General features: G+C 42.6%; 1 pseudogene; it reads right to left on the bottom strand.

The window, feature by feature from the left end:
* The window catches only part of LOC102870109, an 18961-nt pseudogene extending 14471 nt beyond the window's left edge, over positions 1-4490 (bottom strand).
* Between the last annotated feature and the right edge of the window lie 1375 nt (positions 4491-5865).

Raw genomic sequence — 5865 nt, 5'->3', positions numbered from 1 at the left:
GGAGAATTGATGCCTTTGAGCTGTGGTGCTGGAGAAGAGTATTGAATGTACCATGGACTGCTAAGAAAACAAACAGATTCATCCTGGAGAGGATTAAACCAAACAACTCCTTGGAGGCAAGAATTCTGGGGCTTCGTCTGACATACTTTGGGCATGTTGCAAGGAGGTACAGGTCCTTGGAGAGGGAAATCATGCTTGGGAGGGTGAAGGGGCGGAGCAAGAGGGGAAGACCCTCTATGAGATGGATTGATTCAGTGACTGGGGTAATTGGGATGGGTGTGTCAGAGGCAGTGCGATTAACACAGAATAGAGCAGGGCTTAGGGCTGTTGTGCATAGGGTCCATATGAGTCGCAAACTACTCGATGGCACATAACAATAACAACAATAATGACACTATTCTAACATTCTCCTAGTAATTTAATATTTTCCCTCTACCTTGTGAATAACTTAAATTCTTAAATATTACATTGCCATAACAAGCTTTAGGAGCCTTGGTGGCCTAGTGGTAAGGAATTGCCCTACCAACACAAAAACTCATAGTTCAAATCAACCAACTGCTTCATGGGGGGGGGAAATAGGAACTCTCCTTCCATGTGATTTACATTTCTGAAAGCTCGCTGGAGGGTCAGACAGGAGTCAGTTGAGACTCAATAGCACATGAAACCAACAAAACAAGTCTGGTGACATCTGAAGGGCAAGGCAAGGACTCTTGTTCTGTTGATCTCTCTGAGCTGGGACCCTGAGCTGCCTATCATCAGTGGTCAAGGATACTGGATGAATCAAACAAGAGAGAGAGAAGTTTTGGTGTTTTTTTTTGAGAAGTTTTGGTTTTTAGGTTTTTTTACCTGGAAGCTTCATCTCACATATTTTGGGCATATTGCTAGGAAAGGTTATTCCTTGGAGAGGGGCATCATGCTTGGAAAGGTGGAGGGACTGCAAAGGAGAGGAAGACCCCCAACCAGGTGGATTGGTACAATGTCTACAGCAATGAGCTTGTGTGTGTCCGAGATTGTGAAGATGGCACAGGATAAGATACAGATTGGTTGTTCATAGGGTCGCTATGAGTCGTGCTCACCTAGACAGCACCTAACAACAATATCCTAGATACATACTCTTCCCTGATCATTGAACACACAGACCCTGTACCTCATTACCTCTTATCTGTATGGTTGATTAGGTTCTCTTATCTGTATGGTTGATTAGGTTAATGCCCTCACTCAGAGAGAGCATCAAGGCTGTGAGCTGGCTTCCCAGGGGGTGGAATCATCCTGTGACAAAACATTCTGTTCTTTGTCCATGAACTGTACAGAATGTTACAAATTACACCTGGAGGACATGAGTTTCACTCTTGGAGAAACACAAAATATGTACTTCTGTAGCCGAGGGAGTGCCTTCTTTAATGATCCCCTCCTTTCCTAATACCATGCTTCTCTAATTCTTGGGGGTATTTTTCCGGAGTAAACTGTGGTCTAACATCTCATTTTATGTTTTATGTAAAAGTTCACTTCAGTAAAGCATGGCTTTCTCTGAAGATCGCAGAGTACCCTATTAGGTTCTCAGAAAACAGGTAAGAAGGGACAGTGGCTTCATAAAGCAGGAGTCGTGCTTGTTTGATGATCTGGTAAAAACAAAGAAGGAAAAAACCAACACAAACAGAATAAAGAATAAAAAAAAAACCCAACACAAACAAAATGAGGAAGAGATTTATTTTTATCTCACAGAAAGTAGCTTCTCTGGCTATTTTTAAGTCCAGGCTCATTTTTAGGGCTTCAAATGTATTCTTCCTAGTTTAATCATGCCTGATAAAGAAAAATTAGAATGGAGTCAAACTTGTAAGATGTGGGTAAACCAGAATGAAAATTACAGATTGATATCTAGTTAAAAACATACTCTCCTTTCTAGAAAACAAACACAGCCTCATGTTCCACAGCTATGAAATGTCTTTTTTAAAAAGATTAGAATTGTCAATGATTTTCCTTATTTTTTTAATTATTATTGTGTGTGTGTGTGTGTGTGTGTGTGTGTGTGTACCGTCAGATCAGATCTGACTGGTACAGGAGGAGATTGTCCCTCCTTTCCTGGCAGAGCATCTGGTGGATTCGAACCGTGTGCCTCTGGGATTGCAGTGCAGCTTCTTGCCACTAGGCCACCAGAACTCCCCAGCTATGAAATGTCTTAACCAACAGAATTGGAAACAACAACGCCTGGCTCAAAGATAGCAGCCAACCACTTTACTTTGAATGGGCATTGCTCTCTGTAGACCTGGCATTCATTCAAATCTTGTGTGTCAGGCTTTGTAAAAGTTGTAAGTTCTGATTATCATTAGAGTTGTTGCTGTTGTGTACCATCGAATCGGAACCAACCCATAGCTGACCTCCAACAGGTTTTCAGAGGCAGTTAATCACATGTGAAGAGACCGTTAGAGTACATTTACATTTTATAAGTTTGAATCTGTTCTGATTTTGCTTCACCAACCATCATGATCTGGTTTGAAACGCTTGTTCTAGGGTGAACGTGAGTACATTAGTGAAATGGAGAGCCATGGAGAGGAAGGAGCTGCTGGAAGATCTGTGAATTAGAAGCAGCCACTGACTTGAGAGGACTGAGGAGGCCGTACTACTGACCAGAGAAGAGCTAGTGGAACTTTGGGAGCTAGGGTAAAGGACAGAGACTCCGGAGCATGGAAAAAGTGTGAGGGCAAAGGTAAGGTGCAGTAAGTTGTGGTTCAAAAAGAAAGAATGGATCTGGAAACTGCACTCAGATGTTCTGCTCAAATCTAACCTACCCCCTCCCTCCATCAGGGTTCTGAGCCTGTGAATCTTGATGGGAGGAGACTGCCCATCTTTCTCCTCTGGAACAATTCGTGGAGTTGAACCACTGACCTTTCTGTTAGTTAGCGAATGGACAGCCAGTTAAGCCACCACGTCTCCACGGTGTTTTGCTAGTAACTGAAAATTGCTGTAGTTATAAAAAAATTTAATTGCTCGAACAACTCACTTTTTTCACCATGCCGCCATTCCAATTCTGATGGGCCAGAAGACCAGGTCTGGGACGAGACTCTCCCTTAACTCTCACCAGGCTACCAGGCTTCCCAGACTCACCCACTCACTGTAATTAAGCCAGTTCTGACACATAGCAAGCCTCCAGGGGATTTATGGGGCTATAAATTGCAAAGGGAAAAGACTGCCCATCTTTCTTCCTCAGAGTTGCTGGTGGATTCGAACTACTGGAGATGCCTGGCCTTCGAGCTGACAGTCCAACGGTTATGCCATCAGACCTTTCTGGCTTCCTAGAAGCAAAGATTTATTGCAGGATCTTAAGTCCCATCTGCCTCCTTGGAATCCCAACCATAGCCACCTCCTCCCACTCCACCTCTGTTTTGTTCCCTCCCAATTTCCACCTATGTGAGTCAGGGTGAACCTAATTGGAGGAAAGGGTGACGCTTGCATTAAGAATGAAGTTGGTTTGTTCAACCACTGCTCATTGAAAAATGATGGCCTTTAAAAAAATATAACCATAATGATACTCTTCTTCCAGGGAAACTGTTGATAAAGTGCTAACAGAACCATTCACCTGTAGCCTGGATTTAGTCTCGCAATGATACTAACAACAGAAACATATATATATTTGTTTATTGATGTATATTATGTGACAAGCCCTGGGCCAAGTCCAGAATATGTGTTGTCCTTCCTTCCTGTCTTTCTTTTTTTGCTCAACTTTTTAATACAAAAAATTCACTGTTGTACCAAAATGTAAATGTGTGACAAAACAACATATGAAATTCTGTGATTGAAAGTCCCCTTGAGTCCACGCCAAGGTGCACACGCATCCTCTGGTGCAGAAATATAGCCTAATGCAAACCAGTGCTGCCAAGAAGTGCCAAACGTGTGTCTCCATTTTACTGGTGACAAGTCAATATCTATTCCAACTATTCAGTAACAAAAAAAGTACGGCATCTTCCCAAGAACAGCAAGACAGACTTCTTCCTCAGGGTAGACCAGCACAAATAAAGTGAGAATAAAGAGGACTGCCTACTTAAATTTGGGATAGTCATTCATCAGGATCGTCATAATTCCAATGTGAAGAACAACTTTTCACATGGCATCGCTTTTCTCTGGCCAATGTTGTCCTTGTTTATAGAACCCTCGACCATCAACTGCATTATAGTCTCCTTTGGTCAAAAACTTGATATGCCCATTTTGTTTTTCATGAATTTTCAAGACTCTTCCTTCTATCCAAACAACCATTTATCCCACTCTTATGGGATCATACACTGGACTTGTTAAGAAGAGAAGATCTCTTCTATGAAATGCAGGTTCCACGCTGCCTCCGAGCACCATTACTATGGGACTTCACTTCCAGTAATTACCATTAGCCCTTTCCAGAGCATTAGCACTGCGGAGTCAATCTTACCAAAATTTAGAACCGGATAATAAAGCTGTCATTTGTTCATCTGCTTCACATCATCCAAAAAATCTACAGACAGCATGATAGGCAGAAGAGTTGGACACTAGCGGACACTGGCTGCCAAAAGGGCATGATGTGGCTAGGGGAGAAACCCCGAGTGCATCAGCCGAGCTCACACAGGACAGGACTTGCTGTCTTTTATTTCTTAGCCAATACCTGGAGCTCACTAATGCAATTACCATAATCTCCTGGAAGAGGATTGATTCAAGATCATATCTTGTTTCCTGTGGACTTATTTTCATTTTCTTTGGCCTCAATTTGAATTTGCGTATGAATAATTGATGGTCTGACCCACAGTCCGCCCCTGGCCCCTGCCGATACTGAGCTTCTCCAATGATTTCTTCCACAAATGTAGTCAATCTGGTTTCTATATAACCCATCAGGTTTGTGACTGATTCAGGGCATAGTATTTCTGATGACTTTTCATGTATCTGAGAGCTGGACAGTGAATGAAGATGACAGAATTGATGCTTTTGAGCTGTAGTGTTAGAGAAGAGCACTGAACATCCCACGGACAACCAAATGATATATGTATCTTGGATGTAGAAATACAGAGATAGATAGATAGATAGATAGATAGATAGATAGATAGATAGATAGATAGATAGATAGATCTTGGAGACAATGCAGCTGGAGTGCTCTTTGATTTCAATAATGATGAGGCTTTGCCTCACATACTTTGGACATGTTGCTAGGAGGGGCTATTCCTTGGTAAAGGACATGATGCTGGGAAGGGTGGAGGGTTGGTGAAGGAGAGAAAGACCCTCGACGAGGCAGACTGATACAGTGATTGCCACAACAGGCTCTTGCATGTCAGGAAGTGTGAGGATGACACAGGATAGAACAGGTTTCAGATCTTTTGTTCATAGGATCACTATGAGTCATACTCGACTCGACAAGACCTAACAAAAACAACCTGAAGGACAAACTGGCCTTGATGATCAGAAAAGAGCAAAACTGGGGTTCAAACCCATGTTAAATTAATTATAGCATGTATAGCTCTTTCTATCCTAAAACTTCCTTTTCCATCCAAAGTCACCCACTAATCAGAGCCCTAGTCCCTCCAAACAGATACATTCCTAGTGATACCTTGACTTTCAACCTCTTACTAGCTTCAACCTAGACTTTAGGAAACATAAAGTAGTTTTTAAATACTCTTTTTAGTTGAGCTCCGGTGGCCTAGTGGCAAGAAGTTGCACTGTAATCCTAGAGGTTGTTTGTTGTTGTTATGTGCGGTCGAGTCATTTGCGACTCATAGTGATCCTATGTACAACAGCCCTAAACCCTGCTCTATCCCGTGCCAATCTCATTGCCTCTGACACACCCATCCTGATTACCCCAGTCACTGAATCAATCCACCTCATAGAGGGCCTTCCCCTCCTGCGCTGTCCTTCTAC

The sequence above is a fragment of the Elephantulus edwardii genome, unplaced genomic scaffold (genome assembly GCF_000299155.1).
Source record: "Elephantulus edwardii isolate Elephantulus edwardi_28Jun2011 unplaced genomic scaffold, EleEdw1.0 scaffold00283, whole genome shotgun sequence".
Taxonomy (NCBI): Eukaryota; Metazoa; Chordata; class Mammalia; order Macroscelidea; family Macroscelididae; genus Elephantulus; species Elephantulus edwardii.
The sequence above is the reverse complement of the archived record's forward strand: the minus strand, read 5'-3'. Positions and strand labels throughout refer to the sequence as shown.